The 25,119-nt window shown below is 37.3% G+C and overlaps 1 protein-coding gene across 5 annotated transcripts in view; it reads left to right on the forward strand.

Moving 5' to 3' along the window:
* PBX3 (PBX homeobox 3) overlaps positions 1-25,119 on the forward strand; it is a 225,627-nt gene that overhangs the window by 41,840 nt on the left and 158,668 nt on the right. Inside the window, exon 2 of one of the 5 annotated variants that reach the window (XM_027556285.1) lies at positions 13,173-13,264. The exons of the other annotated variants lie outside the window; for them this stretch is intronic. The gene's annotated coding sequence lies outside the window, so the exon portion shown is untranslated. The remainder of the gene's footprint in view (positions 1-13,172; positions 13,265-25,119) is intronic. 5 annotated transcript variants of the gene reach the window in all.

Consider the following 25,119-nt stretch of genomic DNA (forward strand, 5'->3'; position numbering starts at 1 on the left):
ATGTATGGATGTGAGAGTTGGACTGTGAAGAAGGCTGAGCACCGAAGAATTGATGCTTTTGAACTGTGGTGTTGGAGAAGACTCTTGAGAGTCCCTTGGACTGCAAGGAGATCCAACCAGTCCATTCTGAAGGAGATCAGCCCTGGGATTTCTTTGGAAGGAATGATGCTAAAGCTGAAACTCGAGTACTTTGGCCACCTCATGCGAAGAGTTGATTCATTGGAAAAGACCCTGATGCTGGGAGGGATTAGGGGCAGGAGGAGAAGGGGACGACAGAGGATGAGATGGCTGGATGGCATCACTGACTCGATGGACATGAGTCTGAGTGAACTCTGGGAGTTGGTGATGGACAGGGAGGCCTAGTGTGCTGTGATTCATGGGGTCTCAAAGAGTCGGACATGACTGAGCGACTGATCTGATCTGATCTGATTGATAGTTTCTGTTTGTTTTGACATTATTCTCCTGTTTTCTTTTGGCTTTTCATCCGTAATTTCCTTTAGCTCAAGTATATTTAAGACAGTTTATTTAAAACCTTGGTTTAGTATGTTCCAGAGAAGGCAGTGGCACCCCAGTCCAGTACTCTTACCTGGAAAATCCCATGGATGGAGGAGCCTGGTAGGCTGCAGTCCATGGGGTCCCTAAGATTGGACACGACTGAGTGACTTCACTTTCACTTTTCACTTTCATGCATTGGAGAAGGAAATGGCAACCGACTCCAGTGTTCTTGCCTGGAGAATCCCAGGGACGGCAGAGCCTGGTGGGCTGCTGCCTATGGGGTCGCATAGAGTCGGACACGACTGAAGCGATTTAGCAGTTAGTATGTTCAAATATCTATGCTTCCTCAGGCACAATGTTAATTTCTTCTGGAATGAACCATACTTTCTGGTTTTTTTTTCCCCCAAAGGATAGTACACCCCTGAGGTGTGAGGGTAGGCTAACCCAAAGGATAGGCCTACTTTCTTGTTACTTTGTGATATTTTTGTTGTTGTTGAAAATTGAACATTTTGAATCACATAAAGTAGTGTCTCTGGAAATCATAAGCTTGTTTTTCCTCAAGGAGAGTAATTGTTGTTTGCTGTGGACTATGACTCTTGTTTGTATAGGGATTTCTATTTTTGTAAAGTCCATATTTGTCATTTATGTACTCTGAAATCTCCTTTAATTTATGTTTAGCTGGTGTTTTGTTTTTGTTTTTTTGCTGCACTGCATGGCAGGTGGAATTCCCTAGGGATCAAACCTGTATCCCATGCAGTGAATGCACAGAGCCCTAACCACTGGACCACCAGGGAATTTCCTCAGCTAGTGTTTTGATAGAAATTTTCTTTAATGCCAGGAGCCCCCCAAAAAAGCAGGAAGAGGAAGCAGAGGAGGAGAAAAGAATTTCCCAGTGTTTGCTAACTGTCTCTGTTTTGGGGGGCTCCTTCATCTATTAGCTAGGCTGTTTGCAGTTATGCCTTAGTCTTTACTCACTGCTTGTGCTAAGATTAGAGATCAACCAGAGGTGAAAACTTAGGTATTCTTAGACACGTGAGAGCATGTGTCTTGCCCTTAGCATTCACATGACCTCTGAATTCCAGTATGTGTGGTACTTTTGAATGCCCTAATTTTTCAAGAAGTGCTCTCCCCTGCCTTTTCTACCAGGTTTTCAGTGCTCTATTGCTATTGTTTGCTTCAGCTATCATCTTTTGCCCCTGCAGGCAGAAGGGTTCTTTGTTTTTATCTCCCCCTCTTTTTTTCTCACCTTTGTTTGTTTTTAAAGGAATGTCTCTTTTTGCACCATGAGTTAGATGAAAAGAGACAAGCATCAGTCCTTCAGGCAGCATGTGAGTGAGTGAAAGTTGGTCGCTCAGTCGTGTCAGCCTCTTTGCAAGGCAACCCCATGGACTATATAGTCCATGGAATTCTCTAGGCCAGAATACTGGAGTGGGTAGCCTTTCCCTTCTGCAGGGGATCTTCCCAACCCAGGGTCAAACCCAGGTCTCCCGTATTGCAGGCAGATTCTAGATAGGTCAAAAACCCCCCAGTTCTCTGAGATTAAGATCTCTGCTTTCTTCAGAATCCATGCTAGGATCACAAACTGCTGTCTCTGAGACCACCCCTGAGCCAGGTTTGGAGATAGGACAAGGAAAAGTAAAGTGCAGTGAAGTTTTCTACGGTTTTAAAGTTATCTGGATTTTTTTTTTTTTTTTTAGATTTAGTGCAGTACCGTTTTAAAGTTATCTGGATTTTTTTTTTTTTTTTTAGATTTAGTGCAGATTTTTTTGCCTGGAAAATCCCATGGATGGAGGAGCCTGGTGTGCTGCAGTCCATGGGGTCGCTTAGGGTCGGAAACGACTGAGCAACTTCCCTTTCACTTTTCACTTTCATGCATTGGAGGAGGAAAGGGCAATCCACTCTGGTGTTTTTGCCTGGAGAATCCCAGGGACAGGGGAGCCTGGTGGGCTTCCGTCTATGGGGTCGCACAGAGTCGGACACGACTGAAGCGACTTAGCAGCAGCAGCCTGCTTGTTTGCTGTAAACTCTTGACTATTTTAGAGTTCTGAAAAATTTGATTCTGACAGTTGAGTTTTGAGCATGTTGAGCTTGTGGTGCCTTTGGGAAGGCCCTATTATATGTTCTACAGGCAGTTAGATACAAGAGTTTGCATCTTTCTTTCTTAGGGAGGAGATCTGAGCTATAAATAGGAATTGGGAGAAGGGAGTGACAGGGGATGGCATCACTAACTCAATGGATTTGAATTTGAGCAAACATGGGGAGATAGTGAAGGACAGGGAAGCCTGGCATACTGCAGTCCATGGGTTACAGAGAATTGGACATGACTTAAATGACTGAACAATAACTACTATGGAAAATGCATGAATGGTTAAGATAATCAGAGAGGGTTCAGAGAATGGAGGCAGAGAACTAATGGTTACAAAGTACAAGGAAAACCAGGGGTTTGTGGTTGAGTGAAAGCTAAGAAGGTAAAGTTGCAAAAGAGGAGAATGATGAGCAGACAAAACTGAAACAAGGTAACCTTATCATTGTTTCAATATAAAGATGACATTTGAATGAAAAGAGGAAGTTAGAAAGTGAGATGGATGATAATTAAAAGGTGATACAAGGTAAATATAGATTGTAACACCAGTATATACTTGGGTTTTTTTCTTGGCAGATGGGAGAAAAGGATGGGGGAAGTGGATTATGGGGCTCTGTTGTAAGAATAGTTAAAATATTCAGCTTTATAATCCATTGTGAATAGGTAAGAGAGTTAAGGCAGAGGGATTTGAGGCTCAGATTGACTCAGATGTAGTAATAGGTGGAGTGGGAGAAAGGGACTGAGGAGGCTGGCAGAATAAGAGACTGTGGTCTAGAGTGAGGCATTGAATTTAACTTCATAGATCAAGCAGTTCCAGGTGATGAATGATAAAGTCTAGGACGTGGCCTTAGGAGTTGATGAGTCAAAGTGAAATGGAGCTTAAGGTTATTGATTTTTAAGGTGGTCAGAGAACTGTAATGTTAAGATGTTGGTTGAATTTTTTATGTTCTCCTTGAAGCCAGCCTAATAGCATGATTTGGGATGGAGAGGAAGATTGAGCTTTGCACCAACATTTTTAATGAATGTGGACAATTATTAATAATAGTTAATGAACAACAGTGGGTGCAGCTTTGCCAAGTTAATTTTTCTTAGATAATTAGTTGTTTCCTATGGAGATAAAGCTATGGTCAGTTTATTTGGAAATAAGCAGTTATTAAGTTAGGAAAATGAAACCCATATAAGCATTTTTCATACCATTAATTTATTCTGCAAACATTTACTGGGTGCTTTTTATTGACCTTGGAGTTCCTTACAGCCAAGGGGCAAGACAGTCATCTAAATAGATCACTGATACAGTGAGTTGTGTCCAAGTAGAGTAGTGGTCTCTTGTGGGACATATCCTCAGATCCATTGTTATGGTCCAGAAACCATCAAAACGTCTACTTAAAGGTATCCTTTTCACTGTATTTATTTTCTTTATAGTTTTTTCATGCAAAATATTTCAGACAATATAAAAAGGTTAGATAACATACCAACACCCATATACATAGCATTTAAGAAATAAGATATTACAAGTGCAGTTGGAAGCTTACTATGTATTCTTCCCTAATCCCACTCCCTTTCTCTTTTCTCCTTCCTGCCCACACTGAATTTGGTGTTCTTCATTCACAAGTTTTTTTTTTTTTTAGTTACATATTTTGAACCTTATAAAATTGTTTCATACTGTTCTTATCTTTCTGTGATATGTTTTTTCCCCATCCAACATTGATTTAAAAATTTTTTGGCACAGATTCATTTAGCTCAAATTCATTTATTTTTCCTGCTGCATAGTCTTCCATTGTATGACTTTCTTAATTTTAATATACATGTATATATATACATTTTAATATAATTAAAATTCTTTCTTAATTTTCCTGATGGTGAGTGCTTAAATTGCCCTATTTTTTCTTATCTCTAAGTGCTGTTATAAATGTTCCTTCCACATCTTTTTGAGCTGTTATCAGTTGTTGCACAAGCAATCAACTCACAACTTAGCAGCTTAAAACAGCAAATATTTATCATCTCACAGTTTCTGTGTGTTAAGCATCTAGGCAAAGCTTAACTGGGTGCCCCAGGGTTAGACTCTCCAACAAGATTAGAATCAGGTGGCAGCAGATCCCCAGCCATCTCAAGGCTTGCCTGGGGAAAGATCTCCCTCCTTGCTCACTCGCCTGGCTGTTGGCAGGTCTCAGGTCCTCACTGACTGTTAGAAAGAGACATCTCTCTACAAGGCCACCATAGGGCAGCTTCCAGCAGAGTGGCAGCTGGCTTCCAGCAGAGTGAATGAGAGAGGGAGCCTAAGGTGGAAGCCACAGTGTATTTGTATTCTAATCTTAGAATTCCATCACAAGTAACAGGAGGTGGGATCCTGTGAGGCCTTCCTAAGAGGCTGCCTACCAAACTGGTTCATAGGGCACACATCATCAACTTTACTAAAGATGCTGTGAAATCTCTTCCTGAGGTGGCTGTTCTAATGTATACTTTCCTAAAAATAAGATTTTAACTTTACTAATGTTTAAAATAGGAAGTGGCATGGTGGTTTGTGTTAGAGGCTTCTTGTTACTTTAAAGTATTTGTTATTGGGGAGAAATAATGGGAGTTCCAGGTTTGTTTTGATGTCTTGCCAGCTTGTGTTACTGGTTGGGAGTATTTGTATGTGTATGTTACTTAGAGCTAACTTAATGAAATGCTGGTGAAATGGACACGTTATCTAAGAAAGATCTGCAAGGAAACACATGGACTGACACAAGAGGAATGATGCAAGTGTGTTAAGAAAATGGGAGAACTGGTACTCTACTCTCGGTTCTAGCTCTTAGTTGTGCATGAGGGGAAATTAATTATGGTCTATAATGTTTGATGGGAAGTCAGTGAAAATATTAAAAGCACAGAGGTGATTTTGTAATTTAATTATAATCTTTAAAATTTTTATATACTTTATAATTTACCACTGTTGCAACAATAAACCTCACCTTAATTGTATACCATTGCATAAGATATTAGCTAATAATAGTAGTACATGTACATTATATATATATATATATATATATATATATGTTAAATAAATATATATTGGCAGAGCTCCATGATTGATTTTGTAGACTATTTTATTTAGAATCCTAGAAGTATGAAGAGAACACTGGAGTTAAGAGTAAGGAGGACAGAGCAAATGATTGCCTAGGAATCATTGCCTAGAAGTTAGGAAAAGCTTCACAAAGGAAGTTGATTTTGAGCTTCGTCACAAAGGACAGAGAGGAGTCTAAATTGCAGAAAAAGTAAGAAGGACATTTTTGACAGAGGAAGCAGCGTTTACAATGGAATAGATCCTTCATGGTATGACTATTTGAAGAATGATAATTTCCGAGATGGTTAGGATGAGGATTGTGTGGAGATGAAGGAAGATGAGAATGGAGGTGGCCAGAGTAGGCTTTGTATAACTGGTGATCAGTGAGTGAGGATATGGGCATGATCAACTGAAACTAAGGAGTCTTAGTTTTCTGATTGGAAACTGGTAACTTGGGCACTATAGTATTGTCCTTTATGTCAAGACTCAAAGGCCAGCCTTAGTTTATGGCTCCCAGTGATGGGGAACAATGGTTTACCATTGAGAATTTCAGACTGTTGTTTTTGTTTTTCATAAACAAAAATTGAGGAGATAAATTTTTATTATATTTATTTATAAGAATTATTGAGGTGTAATTCACTTAAACTGTGTATGTTTAAAAATTATAATTTGATAAGTTTTGATGTGTATATACTTATGATTCTATCACTACAATTAAGATAGTGAACACCAAACTTTTCTTTGTGCCTGTTAGATGAAGTTTTAAAAATTTGACATAGATGTATAGAATAGTCTTTTGGACTCTGTGGGGGGGGGGATGATCTGGGAGAATGGCATTGAAACATATATAATATCATATAAGAGACAAAAAAAAAATATTTGAAAAGTGAAACAGTTCTTGTAGGGAATTTAGTGAGTGATCACATTTTTAAAAGTTTTCTATTATGAAGATCTAAAACATGTACAAACTAGAGAGAACAGTGTAATAGACTTTCTTGTACCTGTCACTTGACTTCATAGTGTGATAGGGTTTAAAATTTTTACTGTAATGCTTGTGGGCTTTCCAGGTGGTGCTGGTGATGAAGAACTCACCTGCCAATGCAGGTAGATGTAAGAGATGCGAGTTCGATCCCTGAGTTGGGAAGATCCTCTGGAGGAGGGCACAGCAGCCCATTCCAGTATTCTTGCCTGGAGAATCCTGTGGACTGAGGAGCCTGGTGGGCTGTAGTCCATAGCGTTGCACAGAGTTGGACACAGCTGAAGTGACTTAGCATGCACCCATAATGCTTTCTTACAAAAGTCTGTGTATGTGAATTCTTCATTTTACAAATGAGGAAATTAAAGCCTGGAGAAATTGAATAAAAGAAATTTAAAGTGTGGAAATGTTAGAGTGGCAGGAGATAAAAAAACTGTATTTTTTACTCCTGTATTTGTGAGATACTTGCTACTCAAAAGTGTGCTCTGTGGACTGGTAGGATGGCCATCACCTGGGGGCTTAGAACTGTAGGTTGTCATGCCCCACCCCCCAGACCTACTGAATCAGAAATTGTATTTTAACAAGTATTCCAGGTGATCACATACACATTAAAGTTTGAGAAGCATAGTCCTAGGGCAGATTGCCTCTTTGGGCAACAACAAAATTTTAGGACTAAGAATCTTTCTTGAACTGAGGTAGGTAAAAGAAAAAAAAAAAAATGGAAAGCTGACTTTTAGTTACTGCTTAATTTCTGTTATTGAATGATTGCTCATATAGTACTATGAGAAGATAATATTTTAGTTTTCCCTATGTCACCATTGTCAATTTATAAGAAAAAAAGAGTCTGAGGATAAAATAACAGATAAGTACTCTAAGCTATTATAATTACCCATTTATGCCTTTTGCCAGGGTTATGTTTGGTCTGTGAAAAGGAAATAGAGGTCTTATGGGTATTTTGTTGTTGTTGTTGTTGTTATTGCTCTATAAATTGATAAAACAAAGCAAAACCCAGAGTCTCTCCCACCCTCTCATTCTAAAGATAGCAGTGTTGGGCAACCAGAAGGCAGAATTAAACACTGTTCAGTGTGTATACCAAGGGAGGACCTCATGTTGTGTTCAATCTAGCTGTCTAGAAAACCCTTCCATTAGCCTCTTCCTAATGTTTGCGCTGAATGAGGCATTACATTTTGAAGGCAACACTGACTGAATTCAGTATTGATACATTCACTTACCAACTTTTCTGCCTTGGGCAGAACAGTCTTACTAATGGTAGTGTACAAACAGCAGCCACTGGATTCATCCTCACTCTAAAGGAACTCTTGTAATATTGCCTCTATGGCTATATCCCTTATATGTACCAGCCCCATTATAATTCTGTTCTTTGTGCCTGTGCTCCAGAAGCATTTTCTAGATGATGGTTACTTGTAAATGAAAACCCTTTTGGTATGGTCCCAGGTAAAAACCTGTGCAGGACTGAAATGTGTTCTGAGGTGTATTATGTTGTAATAAGATATGAGTATCTTAACAAAGAGAAAATACCGGTGTTGTTCTTCTGATTTGTAATGTTTTCACGTATAGCACCTAGCTAGTGTTATCTTCAGACCTGTATGGAGAATGATTTGGCAGCTGAAAAAATGTTTAGATTCAGAGTTTAGGAAACTATTATTTTTTACTGCTATTGTATTCTTTCTGATGGAAGCATATACTCTAAAGTTAACCAGTAAAATAAATAATTCCAGTTTTACTAAATCCTTTAGTCCTCAGAGCCTTGTATTAATATGTACTCAAACAGTCATATACAGCATGTAAACTACCATGATTCCCATAAAGAAACCCATGTATCAGATCCCGTAGTATGTTAACAGAGGGCTTTACCCAGTGGAATTATTCACTGGCGTTGATACTGTGAGACTACAGACTGTTAATAACAATATAATTTCTATTTTTAATGCTAGTGAGAATTTAAAAACTAAACTTTAAAAAATGTAAAATAAGCCTATATGAAGTCATAAAGCAATTAAAAACTGACTTGCTGAAGTGCTGTCACTTTTAATCATTATATTTGAGCTTATGTTATGAGAGAGATGAAAGCGTGGCATTTGTACATATAGTGAGCAGTTGTTGAAAGTTTGCATCTTCACTATTTTTAATATGAAATACTGAGAGTCTTCTTGCATATTCTGGATTGTCTTAATTTCGGCCTTGATTCTTAAGCTGTAAAGTCCAGTTTGTGCTTCTGTAATGTTCTAAATGTTCCTTTTCTTTTACTTGGGGTTATATAGTTAGTAGTATATAGTGAAAATATGATTAGTGTGGGAATAACTCAAAATTGGCAACTGGACTTGGCACATATTGGTTTCCCTGCCCAGGGTTAGAGTCCAGAGCCACCAAGAGTAGAACTTCACCTTTTTCTCCTGGTGTGTTAGCTTTACTGATGGTTTGAAGCCATAGCAGTTAATATGCTTTAGCCTTTGCTTTTACAGATGAGAAATGGATCTTATACTTATATCACCAGGTTTCAAAACTATTTACACTAAGTGGGGTGGTTTACTACCTCAGGGGTAGTGCATTAAGCCTATTGCTCTTGAGAATCCATTTTCATCTCTTCTCACCAATTGATGGGACAGATATGACAAGCCTTTAAAGTTGAGTGGAAATTTTCTTTGGGGTGGGCTGCTGTATTAAATTGTTCCTTACCACCACCATGGATGTTGTAAAGACTTGTGAGTGGGTATCCTATGGCTAAGAAAAGAGATATATTGTTGGTGGTTGGGAGGCTGTAAGGTCTAATATATAGGGAATAGTTTTCTTCCTATCTGCCTGTTATTTCCTTCTTTAAATCATAACTTGAGTCCATCTATTCCAAAGAGATTTTCTTGATTAACCAACACCAGAAAGCATTAGTTAAGTTCTTAATTGTGCGTAATGCTGAGAGGCTTTGTTTAAAGAGAATTGCATAGTTATTTTATGTACAATTTCTAACTTGCACCAGTACATTCTTATATTTAGGTTTACTATATTTAAAAGTTTAGATTTAGTGTGTTTACACTGAGTGTTGTTTACAAATGACAGAGATTACCTAATTAATATGGTAAACACCCCCCCAATAATTCTTAGTTGAAAACCTCCTATTACCATTATGCTAACAACCATTCATTTGCCTCTTATTTCTGCTCATATTTTTAATTAATAGAATTACAATAATATAGTGACTAAGAAAAATGTTATGAGATATTAATATTTAATGTCAAAAGAAAAATTCATAAAATAAGCCTTGAAATTAAATAACCAACACATTAAAGAGGCTGGATTCTACTTCAAGGGCTTAGAGTAAAATGTAGAGTTTTGAAATGAGTCAGAAGTTTCCAGTAACATTAGTTACATGCTCTAAATGACACACCAAAGACACAAGAATTCCTTCTGGTTGAACTTTTCTCTCATTAAAGTTGCTTTAGTTTCCAGAATGTCCTCCTTTAGAGTTTGTTGATAGCTCGTTTGGTTTGTTAGTTACTCTGCCTCTACTCAGGTGAATTATTTGGTTTTTAGAAAATCAGATTAGCACACTTAACCATGATTGTAAAGATCAGGAATTCTTAAGGAGAATTTAATATGCTTTCTTTTCCAGTTGTAGGTATGTAAGAGATCACAAACAAAGCATTAAGATAAAAACAGCAACAGAAGTTTTCTGTAGAATCAAGAAATGTTCTTCAAAAATACACATCCAGGCATGAGGTAGCTTTATTTATCACACGCTTGGAGACAAATAGCAGCTAATTTCACTTTTGTTGGCCCTGCTGCTGATTCACAGATTTCTGTGTGACTTTTCACAATATATTTCTGGGGAACAAAGTTCATTGTAGTCTAAATGCAAACATATGTTTCCGTATATTAAACAAGCATTTTAATACATTATTATTATTTGAGCTAATAACAAATAGTCATCTGTCAGTGAACTAAAAAGGTACAAAGTTCACAGTAATTCTTAGAGAGCTTAGTAATTACCCAGACAGCTTGTTAGAAAAGCTGTTTAAATCTAGGAGTATGAAATACACTGATGGGTCTTTTACTCCCATGGAGTTTCAAAAGATTGTTAATACATTTGTCTATAATTATACACAAGTTCTCAAAGTCTTCATTAGTGAAATTTATATTCTAAGCCAGAATTGATACCACTTATAAATCGCACTAACTTCTTGCTCCCCCAACCATCCCCTTGGTGTTAAAGTTAGCACTTTGTGTCTTTCCCTTCTCTTGTTCCCCTTTACCCATTTCTTTCAAAACAAAACAAAACCCCTTAGAATAGTGTGGCAGTCATTTATATTTGATTTGTTTTTCAACAGATATTTCCCAAATAAATTTCTTTGGGTTCTGGAAACTTCTTGAGGGTAAAGGGTATGAAGGGATGGAAGAGATGAAAAAATTAGCTGCACAAAACCAGAAACTTTAATACATTTTCTTCATTTTCTAATTATTGTTCCCTTATATCATGCCTTTATGTGTTCCTGGCAATACATATGAATTTTCCATGGCAGCTGTGGTAGTTAATGGATTCTTAAAAGTCATGTTTGGATATAAGTAAACAAATAGGTTTTTGTTCCTTTCTAATGAAATTAACTGCCATCTTAAGGAAAAAAACAAATCCCAAGTTGTTTAACTAGATTGTTATAAATAAGATATACATTTGTAATGTTTTAGTATTAACTTTAACAAATGACTATTGGGGGGACTAGTGGTGGTCCAGTGGTTAGGACGCTGTCCTTCCACTGTAGGGGATATGGATTGGATCCCTTGTTGGGAAACTTAGATCCCACAATCTTTGTGGTACAGCCAGAAAAAAAGAATGACTATTGGAACTCACTTTACTCTTCTAAGGTTTTATTTCCATTCCTAAAAATACTTAATTTAATATATTTACATTTAGGTTTTTTATTTCCTAAGGTATTTCCAGTTGTTTATCTGATGCTACACATCTCCATCCTGATATTAAATCACCTTTTGGCCCCACCTTACGTGTTTTGATTATTTCTTTGTTTTTTTCATATTAAGACAATACATTTTAGATCATGATGCAAAATGTAGATCACCAGAAGGAACATTAATTAAAAAAATAAAGGAGTTGTTCTGCCTTAGGAGGGGCTTGTAATGTTCACGTTACTAATTAAATGTGAACATTTTTCCCTTCTAAAATATTGTTTCACTGCCTGCAATCTGTTTTCGTTACTGAGTCATCTTTAAGCTTTATAGGGTAGGCAAGATTTTCTTTTCCTGGGCGTGGATATAATTAAATGCATACATGTAGGGTAGACTGAGTGTTAGCAGATAATTCTCCATTTTGAAAGGCATATATAATCAAGTGTATAGGATAGGATAAAAGTGTCACGAGCTAGAAATTAGTAGTAATTTTCTATGTGTTTATAACATCTTTGACCCATAGAAGTGAGTTTTAACATCTTTTTAAATCATGGAGAATTATACTCATTACATTCAATTTTGTCTAATGTTTATCACTTTATTTTCTGGGATGTATACATTCAGTTTATTTTTCTTGATTCCTTCTTGGAAGGCAAAGCTTCACAAATCATGTAATTCCATTGTTTCAGTGATATTTGTTATTATTGTCATTGTTAGCTCCAGTTACTGTTACAACAGTAATAACAATTATAGTACTAAATGCTGCAAGATATTTGAGGTTAAAGCTGTAATAATAGACCACCAGATCTTAACAATATGGTATTTGGTTTCTGTTTTAACTATGGACTCAATGATGTTTACTGATAGATCTATTCCACTTGAAAGAAGCATCACAGAAATTTATATTGAAAAGATAAATAAGGGGTGATACCAATAAAAGAGGTTGGACATGGTAGATAATGAGAAAGAGCTAAATTAAACTGTTTACAGGTTCCTGTTAATATCTCCAGTTCCTCATGGAATGAAGTAGAGTATAAATAGTTATTTAGGTGAACCCTTTGGTGGTATATATTCTGCTAAGAAACTCTTGACAGGTCTTGTATTGTAATGTTGATCCAGAAAGCAATTCTTTAATGTATAGTCTTATAACCTGAAGTATTAATAATATGTTCTAGAAGTTAATTATGCCAGTAAAACAGATTTGTATTTGTATACCGATTTAGTAACTTAGTACATGGAAAACTCTAGAAGCTGGTATATCTGCTATTCTAAACACAAGTCTGTTAACCAGCACCACCCCAGTGCCTCTGTGAAACAAACTGGTTGGAATGGCTGCTGCTATTGGAGAATGGTTCTCTCCTGGGGAAATATTGTTTTCTAGTTTCATGGGATGTTTACTAATAGTAATCATTTCAGCATGTACGTTTTATCCTTTCTTTCATTTAAAGGTTTTAGCAGAAACACTAATCTGAGCACCAGGAATTAATATAAGCATTCAGTGAATATTTGTTGGATTAAATTTACACAGATCCTTCTATTTCCTTTTGAGCTAGCTAAAATAAATTTTGCATATATTAATGTTAGATTAATATGAACAATAAAATACTTTGACTGTGTTTCTATTTTAAAGTACCTCTCTGTTTGCATCCTTCCAACGTTTTTTCCAGGCTTCAGGCTGCTGAATTAGGCTGCTGTGTCTTCAGTCAGCAAAATTCCGTTGGTGTATCTGTCTACACGAGATACAGCACTTTATTCTAGCGTAAGAAGAATTTTCAAATCGTTCTATTTTTCCTGCCTACAACTCTGCTTCCTTATTTAAATTTAATTTTTTTTCTAAAATGTATTTTATTGAAGTATAGTTGATTTACAATGTTGTGTTAATTTCTGCTGTTCAGCAAAATGATTCCATCACACATATACATGTTATATGCATATATATACATATTCCTTTCCATTATGGTTTATTATAGGATATTGAATACAGTTCTCTGTGCTATACAGTGGGACCTTGTTGTTTATCCTGCCTCCTTTCTTAAAATGCAGTTTTGAGAATAACCAAGTAAAAGGATTTCCTTTGAAAATGAGTGTATGACCTCCAAACTCATTTATTTAGTTGTGTTGATATGTTTAGTTGAGTATTGATTTATTTCTTACCATAGTTTTCTCTACTGTTAACAAAAGACCGTAAAAATTACAAACATAAAAGAAACTGCTATTCCTGATAAAGGTTTGTTGCAGAAATTTCTCTCCTCATAATAAAATTAGTGATGTATGTTATTGTGTAATATGTTTTCTTATATTCCATCTCTTTATATTTGAAAATATAAAGAGTATTTTCCCTTGTAGCAGGCATGTGTTCTTCCAAATGACTTCTTTTGAGCTCACATACCCTTCTTTTTTTTTTTAAGTTTTGTTTTCTCTCTTCTTCCCTTTCTATCTGTGTATCTATACACATATATAAAATATACTAAAGGACAGAGATATAAATGAATATGCTTAATCAGAGTGTTTTCTTCTGAACTATATGTAAGTTGTGATGTGATGCTCTGTTGACACTGAAAATTTCAGTGTATATTTTCTAAAGACAAAGATACTCTTTTATAACTATTATTTAAACTATTAGATATTTATAACTATCATTATTAAAATCAGGGAATTAACAGTGGTATAATATTTTTTATCTAATCTGTAGGCCTTATTCAAATTTGATCAGTTTTTCCACCAATGTTTTTTACAGTAAAAGGAAAAAAATTATTGGTCAGCCTCCAAAATAGGAATGTGAATTTGCACACGAAGTTGCAGCAGGTGGGCTCAGTAGTTGCAGTTCTTGGGCTCTAGAGCACAGGCTCAGTAGTTGTGGCATGTGGGCTTAGTTTCTCCTTGGCATGTAGGATCTTCCTAGACTGGGGATTGAATCCGTGTCTCCTGCATTGGCAGGTTGATTCTTACCACTGAACCACCAGGAAAGCCCTCCATTTAGTCTTTGAATCTCCTCTGCTAAGTGATGATTCATTCTAGTTACTTCTTTGAGAAAATCTTGATACCAATTTGTGTGCCAGGCACTATGCTAGCAATAAGTAAATCAGTTAGTGAAAATGAGAGTTGCTTAGTCATGTCTGACTCCTTGTGACCCTACGGACTATACAGTCCATGGAATTCTCCAGGCAAGAATACTGGAATGGATAGCCTTTCCCTTCTCCAGGGGGATCTTCCCAACCCAAGTATCGAACCCAGGTCTCCCACATTGCAGGTGGATTCTTTACCAGCTGAGCCACAAGGGAAGCCCAAGAACACTGGAGTGGGTAGCCTATCCCTTCTCCAGGGGATCTTCCCGACCCAGGAATTGAACTGGAGTCTACTGCATTGCAGGTGGATTCTTTATCAGCTGAGCCATCAGGGAAGCCTATAAATCAGATAATCTACTTCTTAACTGAGCTTTTGCATGCTTCTGGGGAAATAGACAAAATCAAAGTAAATGAATGATTGAATGAGGTGCTGTGCTTGAAATGAACAGAATGATGAAAGAGATACTAGATGAGACCACTTTAGATAGATTATTCAAAGAAGATACTTTTGAAGTGGTATCATTTGACTGAGACTGGGATAGTTAGAATGAGCAGGCTTCAAAAGAGCCAGGAGAAAAACATTCCAGGAATAAGGACCAACAAATGTGTAGGCCTGAGTGTGGGAAAGGATTTACTGTATTTGAGGGACAGAATGGATGCATGGGTGATGGAGCATAATGTGTAAGGGGGAAGAATGGTGGTAGTGAGGTTGGGAGATGAATAGGAGCACGATCACACAGGGGCTTTGGGGCCTGGTGAAGAAGAATTTGAATTTTATTCCGAAGAATGGTGGGAAGCCTGTGAAGAGTTCTAAAGGCATGACTTTTAGTAAGATTCTTAAACCTCTCTAAACTCAAGTTCCTAGTCTAAAATGTTTAATAGTGTGTTACCTACCTTAGGGTTGTTGTGAGGCTTACATGATCAAATTAATTTATCAGTATCTAATTAGTTCTTAATAAATAAGGTAGATTATTATTATTAGAAATGTGTTTTTATTGTAGGGCAGGGATAGTTCATCAGACCATTTTCATTATTAAATATCGTTCAATACTATCTAGTTCTGTGCTTATCAGTTGACTTTTGATTATTAATTTGATATCAAGTATCATGATACTATGATAGAATGAAGCTCCCCAAGTATGAAATATTAGTATGTTAAGAGAGACATTTCTTTTTTAAAATAATTAATATATTTCTGTTCTGCTTTATATATCAGTGTTTTATACATTGAGTTATTAAATCTCATTTCTGGGTATGTAAATAAAGTCTGCTTATGGATCAAGTCTAGATAAGGTACAGATATAGATAAAGTACTTTCCTGGCCTTCAAGACGAAATGGGAGATTCTGAATGGTGATAAATCACTATATACATACAGTATTTACTTTTAAGCCTTGTTTTGGTAGTCTACCATTATAACATTTTTCCAGTGGAAAATCTAAACAGCTGTTGCTTGACAGAATCCTAAGTAGTTAGGATCCTAAGATCCTAAGAATCCTAAGTTACTTTCTGCAACTTTAAAGTTACAATCCATTTTCATTGTTCATGAAAGTTATGTTCCATAATGTTTCCTTGAATACCAAATTAGTGAATTCTGAACCATTGCTCCTAAGGAAAATACAGGGTTAGATTCCTGTGAATCTCTGGTCATACCTTTTTCATTCCACCAGTACATAACTTTGTTGTATGTGTATTTCTGTTTAAAAATCCCTATTTAATATATATTGTCAATTCATTAACATTGAACTCATGGCCAATAGGACTATGACTCTTGCCTAAATAAAATTAAAAAAATTTTATTTATTTATTTATTTATGGCTGTGCTGGGTCTTTGTTGTTGTGTGGGCATTTCTCTAGTTGCAGCCAGCGGAGGCTACTCTCTAGCTGTTATACGTGGGCTTCTCACTGTGATGGCTTCGCTTGTTGAGGAGCATTGAGTCTAGGGTGCATGGGCTTCAGTAGTTGCAGTGTGTGGGCTCAGCAGATGTGGCTCCCAGGCTGTAGAGCACAGGCACGTAGGCTTAGTTGCTCCGCGGTGTGTGGAATCTTCCCAGATAAGGCATAGAACCCATGTCTCTTGAATTGACAGGTGGATTCTTTATCACTGAGCTACCAGGAAAGCCCTAAAACTTTTCTGATACACATATTTTCTCTGTAAAGCTCCTCACATTCTTCTTCTACTTAGGAACACTATTCAGCATTTTAGGACTTTGGTTGGGGTCATTTAAAATAACGAAATCACCAACAAAAAGCAAAAAAATGTGAAAACATGGCACTAAGTAAACTACAAAAAGGATTCTTGCTGAACCAGCTGAGAACATGCACATCTGGCAGCTCAAAGTTTTCTCCATTCTGCACATACGCATGTCTGCAAATGACTGCTGACGTACCTGAGGATTGATTTTGGGGTTACAAGTAAATTTTAGTAAGTAGGTAGTTCACAACTGCAGATTGATTATAATTATTTTACTTTTGAGAGGCACTTCATTAAAATTTTATTTTTTGGATGGGAGGATGTGGTACAGACTGACATTTGATAAGTTATTTTTATATTATTTTTCATCTTGATACTGATTTGTTTTTGGGAAAAAAAAATCCTGTGGTCCTAGCTATTTTCTTTGTAGCTGTTTGGTTCTATAATGCAACTGTACTTCTGAGGATAATCTAAGTTCTTCATATCTTGAAGACAATTACCATCTCAATTAAAAACCAAGGAAAAAGGCAAATATAGTTTTATCTGTGACTTCAGAGTAGGGAAAGATCTCTTTTAAACATAACACAAAAATCACATCTAAAAGAAAAAGATCGAATCAGTTACATTAAAATGAAGACTATAAACCATAAAGAAAACAAAAGTATAAGCCTCAGGGTAGGAGAAGATACTGCAATGTAGATCATTGTAATTAATATTAGGATATATATATATCTGTGTGTGTGTATATATGTATAAAGAATTCCTTCATTTTATTAAGAAAAAGACAACTAAATAGAGAAATGGACAAAAAACTTGGTTACTTTATGAAAGAAGAATTATAAAAAATACAGTCAGTTCTGTTTTAATACTTGTTTTGATGATCGTATGCATTCCCTAATCATCACTTCCTTCTCTTTGCTTTTATAAAGCTTTCCACTTTTTTAGTGTTTGTCTCTGAGAGGTGAGTACTCTATACTAACTTACTATTGACTGATGTTAGGTTAATGTTTTACAGTTCTCAAGGGATTTATAATTTAAAAGACACTTTGTTCAAATAATATATTTTATGATGTAACTTTACGCTGATGGGCAGGAATGAGTAGATGCATGCATCGTGTGTGTGTGTGTGATGGTAGAGGAGAGGGGTAAGTAGCCCTTTATAGTGTCCAGTAAACCATACATGTAACCTTCTGAACCTGTGAGGTCTGTGATCTTCATCCTGACTATGCTTAAGTGTTTTCTTGTGTTAAGTAGACCTCTTAGGCCAATTTTCAGTGATCATAGACTATAGTGGACTTTTTGGATTTTTAAAAAATATGTAGTTACTCAGCTCTTGGAATGGCTGTCCTATATGGGGGAAATCCTACTTTTGGTTCTGTATTCCCAAGCCAAAAGATAGTTTCTTTATTTTTATAATAACCAGGGCTCAGTCATGTGATTCAGACTCACACAATCAGATGCAGTTACTTGAGTTTCAGAGAGAAAAGTGTGAAGAACATGGTGCAGTGGGGAATCTGTTCCTAATGAAGGGAGTGCTGGCATAGAGACTGGCCTTCATGGGTAGCAAATGGTGGAGGGTGTAACATGGCAGAATCCTCGGCTCCCAAGATGTGAGCCGTGGATCTGGTGCCTAGTAGCAGTCATGAATGAGGATTTGGGTGGTGGTATTGCAGTTTACATAGGCATCAGGCCCTCTTGGGAATTCTATAAGCTCCATATCTTTCCTTAATCCCTCTTCTACTTAAACTAGCTAGCATTGCCTCCACCTCTTTTTTGATTCTGTAGACTCTTGCTTCATTTTAGTTCACTTCAGTCACGTCTGACTCTTTGTGACCCCATGGACTGTAGCATCACCAACTCCTGGAGCTTGCTCAAACTTATGTCCATTGAGTCGGTGATGCCATCCAACCATCTCATCTTCTGTTATTCCCTTCTTATCCTGCCCTCAATCTTTCCCAGCATCAGGGTCTTTTCTAATGAGTTGGCTTTTTGTATCAGATGGCCAAAGTATTGGAGCTTCAGCTTCAGCATCAGTCCTTCCAAAGAAATCCCAGGGCTGATCTCCTTCAGAATGGACTGTTAGGATCTCTTTGCACTCCAAGGGACTCTCAAGTCTTCTCCAACACCACCGTTCAAAAGCATCAATTCTTCGGTGCTTTGCTTTCTTTATGGTCCAACTCTCACATCCATACATGACTACTGGAAAAACCGTAGTTTTGACTAGATGGGCCTTTGTTGGGAAGGTAAGGTCTCTGCTTTTAATATTCTATCTAGGTTGGTCGTAGCTTCTCTTCCAAGGAGCAAGCATCTCTTAATTTCATGGCTGCAGTCACCATCTGCAGTGATTTTGGAGCCCAAGAAAATAAAGTCTGTCACTGTTTCCATTGTTTCCCCATCTATTTCCCATGAAGTGATGGGACTGAATATCATGATCTAAGTTTTTCTGAATGTTGAGTTTTTAAGACTCTTGCACAGCTGGTGGTTAAATCATTGTTCAGATGATCAATGTGAGACCCATATCTTAGGTTTGCTAGAGAAGTCCTGTCCAGTAGCTTCTCAATTGACGATTTAAAGTTAGATATGTTTTATGATCTATTGAAAGCATAAGAAAATTAGTAATGAAATGAACAGCCATGTCCCACACTCAGCTTTATCAAAGTAATACATGTAGTCATATTTGCTTCAGATTTTTTAAAGGAGTAAAACATTACAGGTATAGCCTAATTATATGACTCTCTTAATTGACTGGGTTTGCTTTACTCTTTTCCATATACAAACTTAAAGAGTTTCACATTCTATTATTTTAATGAGTATCAACATGTATTTTTGTCTTACCAAGTCTAAAGTTACTTAGTCTCTTAACCTTCTAATCAGTACTAGGACTTGCTGGCTTTCAGTCATCCCTCCTACCCCTGTCAACCTATGTGTGTAGGTTGCAAATAATGAAAACCCCAACTATGATTGTTTTATCAAATCACAATTTCTTTTTTCTATATAGCAAGATGCCCAGAGAATACAATTTGGTTAGCAACTCATGAATGTTGGAACCATTGTCTCTGTAATTCTCATGGTCAATGAGAGCCCTTCAAACTGTCTTCTGTATTCTTTTGACATGAATTCATTACTCTTTGAGTGGTTTCTTATGTTCTGATCCAACAAGATATTCCAAGCTCAGCTTGTATTTTTTTTGCCCCAGCCCTGGAATCAGCCATATTCTCTACGTGTCCCTGGTTTCTTTTTGTGGAGAATGGCATTTAGAAACCAAGAATTGCAAACAAGCATCTCACTGCTAGTGAGTGTTGATGCTCCTAAGTCCCCAAAGTCCTAAAGAATACTCACACACACAGACAGACACAGCATGTATACCTACATACACACACTTTCAGGAGAATTTTAAATCCCTGTCTATAAACCATGAATCCATTTCAGCACAACAAAGTTACAATTTTCTCCTGTTCCATGTTTGTGGCTCCCTTCTTTGACAGTGAGAAACCTGTCTTCTGTTAATTCAATATATATCATTATTAGAAGATCAGCCCTCCCTGGTTATAACTAACTTCTTGTCACTGTTTGCCTCTTCTCCCCAGTCTTAAGCCTTCACCCTCTGCTGGGATGATCTTCTTGCCCTTCTGAGGCTCTATCTAGTACTCTAGAATACTGCTCCCTCAAGCCCATGAGTGTTCTCGTCACCCTCTTGAGGCTCCCATAGCCCACACTAGGCCACCATTGGTATCTATGAAGATATTCTCCAAGGTCCCCTTTGGGATCTGCCGACCCTGCGTTAGGTGTGCGTCCTTCCCCACCTCCCTCCAGACATCTGCCTTACTCACCCCTGCCTAGTGGCTTTGGACTGATTTTTTTTCCTTCGTTCCCTTCTTTTGTTTCAGTGATATAGGTCTTCTATCTCTAAGGATATCACTGAGGATATTTTAGATTTTCTTTTGTTTCCCATTAAGTTTTCATCTGCTACCAGGATTGTTTTTTCTTCTGGATTATATATTTTTCCGTTTATGTTGGTCTGTCCTCAAATGTCTGGTGACCCCTATCTTTTCATTCATTTAGTCCCATGGCTTTAAATATTATACTGATTTTCCCCAAATTTATATCATCATCTTGAGCTTCTCTCCTGAGTTATGGACTCATCCAATTTCCTGCTGAATGCCTCCACTTGGATATTTAATAAGGGAGTCCAAGATGAGCACATGCAAAATGGAATTCTTGATTTTCCTCTGTAAACTTTTTTTTCTTCGTTTTAATATAGGCCAGCATCACTCATCTGGTAGCTTAAGCCAGAAACGCTGAAGTAACCATTGATTTTTCTTTTTCTTTTATAGCTCATTTTCATTCCATGAGCAACATCAGTTGGCCCTTTAATTAGAATCTAAAAGGGCCAAGAAACAAACGTATCACAGTATTAGTGTGCACAACTAGCACCCAGGTCCCCACTCCAGTATCATTCTTCACTAAAAGAACTGAGCACCTTGGAGAAATGGATGATTCCAGGGTGGGCAGAGTAGGTACAAGTTGATCCTGGAGCATTTTGTTATGCCAGGAGGTGGGGAATTACTGAAAAAGATGATGGGGACAAATCACAAGGACATAGGAGCCAGTTTGAAAAGCTCCTGCTTGCCACATCTGGGACAGCTTGAGCAACAAAACAGTTAAGTACAGTAATGAATTATAAAACCATCGGAAAAAATCAGAATTTATGAATTCATACTGATAATTGAACGACAGAGGTACATGAATGGGTGAAGAGGGAGGACTATTACAGTAGAATGCAGAGGCAAGTGAGTAAATGTGGAGAGAATGTGAGAGAATGCTGGAGTTGGAAAATCATCATTTTGCAGTCATCATGGTTAAAATTGGATCAGGCAAGGAAGATCAACAAATTCTAAATATAGGGGGAAATTTTGTTAAGGAGTAGAATATTTATGTGGTCTTAAATATTTCAGTGGTAAGGCAAAACAAGTAACCTAAGTAGTACAGTGTAGAAATTAGGCAGTACCTTGACCAGGTGATCAAATTGACCGCACCAGGGAGGAACGGATGGACACTCGGTGCCTCCAGACGTGATACCCGAGAAGATCACAACATTGCCCATGTATCACGGGGAGTACATAACGTGAATCTAATCACGAGTAAGTTCAGATAAATCCAACAGGAGGAAAATTCTAATTTTAAAATGGAGGGAGATGACTTTATTCTTTAAGAATGTTAATGTCATATACGTTTTGGAAATGTCCCAGAGTAAAGATAGCTCAGTTGGTAAAGAATCTGCCTGCAATGCAGAAGAACCTGGTTTGATTCCTGGGTCTGGAAGATCTGTTAGAGAAGGGATAGGCTACCCATTCCAGTATTCTTGGGCTTCCTTGTGGCTCAGCTGGTAGAGAATCTACCTGCAATGCAGGAGACCTGGGATTGATCCTTGTGTTGGGAAAATCGCCTGGAGAAGGGAAAGGCTATCCACTCCAGTATTCTGGCCTAGATAATTCTATGGACTGTATAGTTCATGGGGTCCCAAAGAGTTGGACATGACTGAGTGACTTTCACTTTCACTTCAAAGGAACCTAAAGAGACTGACACTAAATACAGTATCTCATCCTACACTGGATCCTGAAATGGAGGGGATCAAAATTCTAGGACATTTTTGGGTCAATTGGTATAATTGGAGTACAAATGGTAAAATGTTCAGTTCAGTCGCTCAGTTGTGTCCAACTCTTTGCAACCCCATGGACTGCAGCACACCAGGCTTCCCAGTCTCTCACCAACTCCCAGAGCTTGCTCAAACTAATGTCCATTGAGTCGGTGATGCCATCCAATCACTTCATCCTCTGAAATCCCCTTCTCCTCCTGCCTTCAATCTTTCCCAGCATGAGGGTCTTTTCCAGTGAGTCAGTTCTTAACATCAGGTGGCCGAAGTATTGGAGTTTCAGCTTCAGCATTAATCCTTCCAATGAATATTCAGGACTGATTTCCTTTAGGATTGACTGGTTGGATCTCCTTGCAGTCCAAAGGACTCTCAAGAGTCTTCTCCAACACCACAGATCATGTTAAATTTACTGAAGTTGATAACTGTACTGTAATTATGTAAGAGAATGTTGCATTTTTAAGAAGTACTGAAGTGTTTAGGGATAAAGGGTCATCATATATGAAACTTACCCTCAGGTGATTCAGAAATTGTGTGTGTGTGTGTGCGCACACACACACACACATGATAGAGGAGTACAATGTTGACAGCAGGTAAATAGGTGAACCTGGTAAAGAATATGTGGTTACTTTTTGTACTGTTTTTTCATTTTTGATATTTTAAAAATAATTGAAATTATTAAAACAAAAGCATAACCCAAATCTTACCCCTTCTCACTTCTTCCTCTCTTTGTCAGACTACCTTTATGTCTTTCTTGGATGATTCTAATAGCCTCCTAAGTGACCTCTCTGCTTTGACTCACACTGCCCCACAAGTCATTTCTTCAGACATCTGGTAAAGGGTTTCTTTTACAGCATAAGTCAAATAATGTCACTTTTCTTCTCACGGCTTACCATTTCACCTGAAATAAAAATTCAGTCTTTAACTAGAGTCTTCCAGGCCTGTCTTCTGGTCCACTTCTCTCTGATGTTACTCCTCATTATTCTGTGCCACTCATTTTGCTCCAGGTGAACTTCCAGTCGGCCAAATGTGCTCTCCTTTCAGGGGTTTTATATTTGCTCTTCTCTCTGCTTAAGAAATTCTTAAGAAATTCTCTGCTTAAGAAATTCTTTGCAGACATCTGTGTGGTTTTCTCCCTCCCTTTTGGCCTCTGCTCAAATCTCTGACCTTCCTGGTTAAAACAGCATTCCTTCTTCTCCCTTCCCTTATACTCCATCCCCCTTTCCTGTTTTATTTCTACTTCTCTTCTGTATTTTGCATTTGTTTATTGTCTATTTCCCTTTTAGAATGTAAGCTCCTTGAGAGAGACAGACTTTGTTTTGTTCATTGGTGTATCCCCAGTGCTGTAGAATGGTGCCCTGCATGTAGTAGCTTCTCAGTAAATGCTTGAGAATAGAGGGATATTTATGCTTCAGGCACTTAGAAACAGATGAAAACTCAGTGCATGTGGGTGGAGCTTCTTGGTTTTGGTAGTCTTCACCATAGGGTGATGGGTTTGGTGTGTGGACAACCAGCTGTCTCTTAGGCAATTCCCCTGAGAAGTTCCCACCAATTTCCTGGCTGGAAGGTGGGAGAGACAAAAGTGGAGATGTGTAAGTCTGGTTCCTGATGTTATAGAACAAAGTGGGTCCTAGTCTGTTCTCTGCTCTTAATTCTTGCAGGTTTATGTGGTCCCCCTGTCCTTTTCTTGTCTTTGAGTACAGTTTCAGTAAGGTGTGAAAGCAAACAAGTGTGTTCATTCCACCAGTCAAATGGGTTATTTGAATGGAGGTCAAGGCTTCATAAACTACCACTAAGAAGAACCTACTTAATCCTATATGGTATTAGGGAAGTGCAGTTGACTTGGAAACTGACTTTGCTCTTGTTTGGTCATGCCAGCCAGTTGAAAGAAGAACTTCTCAAATAAGTGTATCTCAGCACTAGCCACTTGTCGCTATTAAGCATTTAAAATGTGGTATATTAGAATTGAGATGTGCTGTATATGTAAAATACTGAAAGACAAAAACTGAAAACAAGATAAATATCTCATTAAAGCTTTTTAAAAAGTTTCATTACATGTTGAAATGATAATATTTTGAATATGTCAAACTAAAATATATTGTTAAAATTAATTTTATCTGTTTTCTTTTTCCTTTTTAAAAATTTGGCTATTAGAAATTTAAAATGACATTATGGATTGCATTATAATTCTTTTGGACAGAGCTGCTATAGAGTCCAACAGATGGGACAAACACACCTGTCAGTAGTGGTCCTGGATCCTAGAAAACCATGAAAGAATCAAAAGTAGCAGATAGAATTTTCTCACCAAAGATGGACATTTTCATGTTTGACCTTGTTGTTCCTCTAGTTATACTTTTGTGTACTTTGAAAAGAGCTCTTACCCTTGTTAGCTTTTAAAGGCTTTGAACACTGAATTGCTAGTAAAGCTCAAGAACAGAATAGAATGGATCCAGATTTTCCCAAACTATACTGTTCTTTTTAATATTAATGCTGTAGCCTAGATATTCTTGGATCCCAGAATTTTTAGTACTGTAGAGTAATTCTAGATGATATGAATAGTCTGAAATTGTTATTCTTTCACAGACATAAGCAGTTCTTCTAATTGTTTGAAAATAACCTATAGAAAGATCTACTAACTGAAACAAATGGAGACTACTTCCTTTTGACTGTCTTATGAATAACACTCATGATTATTGACTAGTACTG

The sequence above is a fragment of the Bos indicus x Bos taurus genome, chromosome 11 (genome assembly GCF_003369695.1).
Source record: "Bos indicus x Bos taurus breed Angus x Brahman F1 hybrid chromosome 11, Bos_hybrid_MaternalHap_v2.0, whole genome shotgun sequence".
NCBI lineage: Eukaryota > Metazoa > Chordata > Mammalia > Artiodactyla > Bovidae > Bos > Bos indicus x Bos taurus.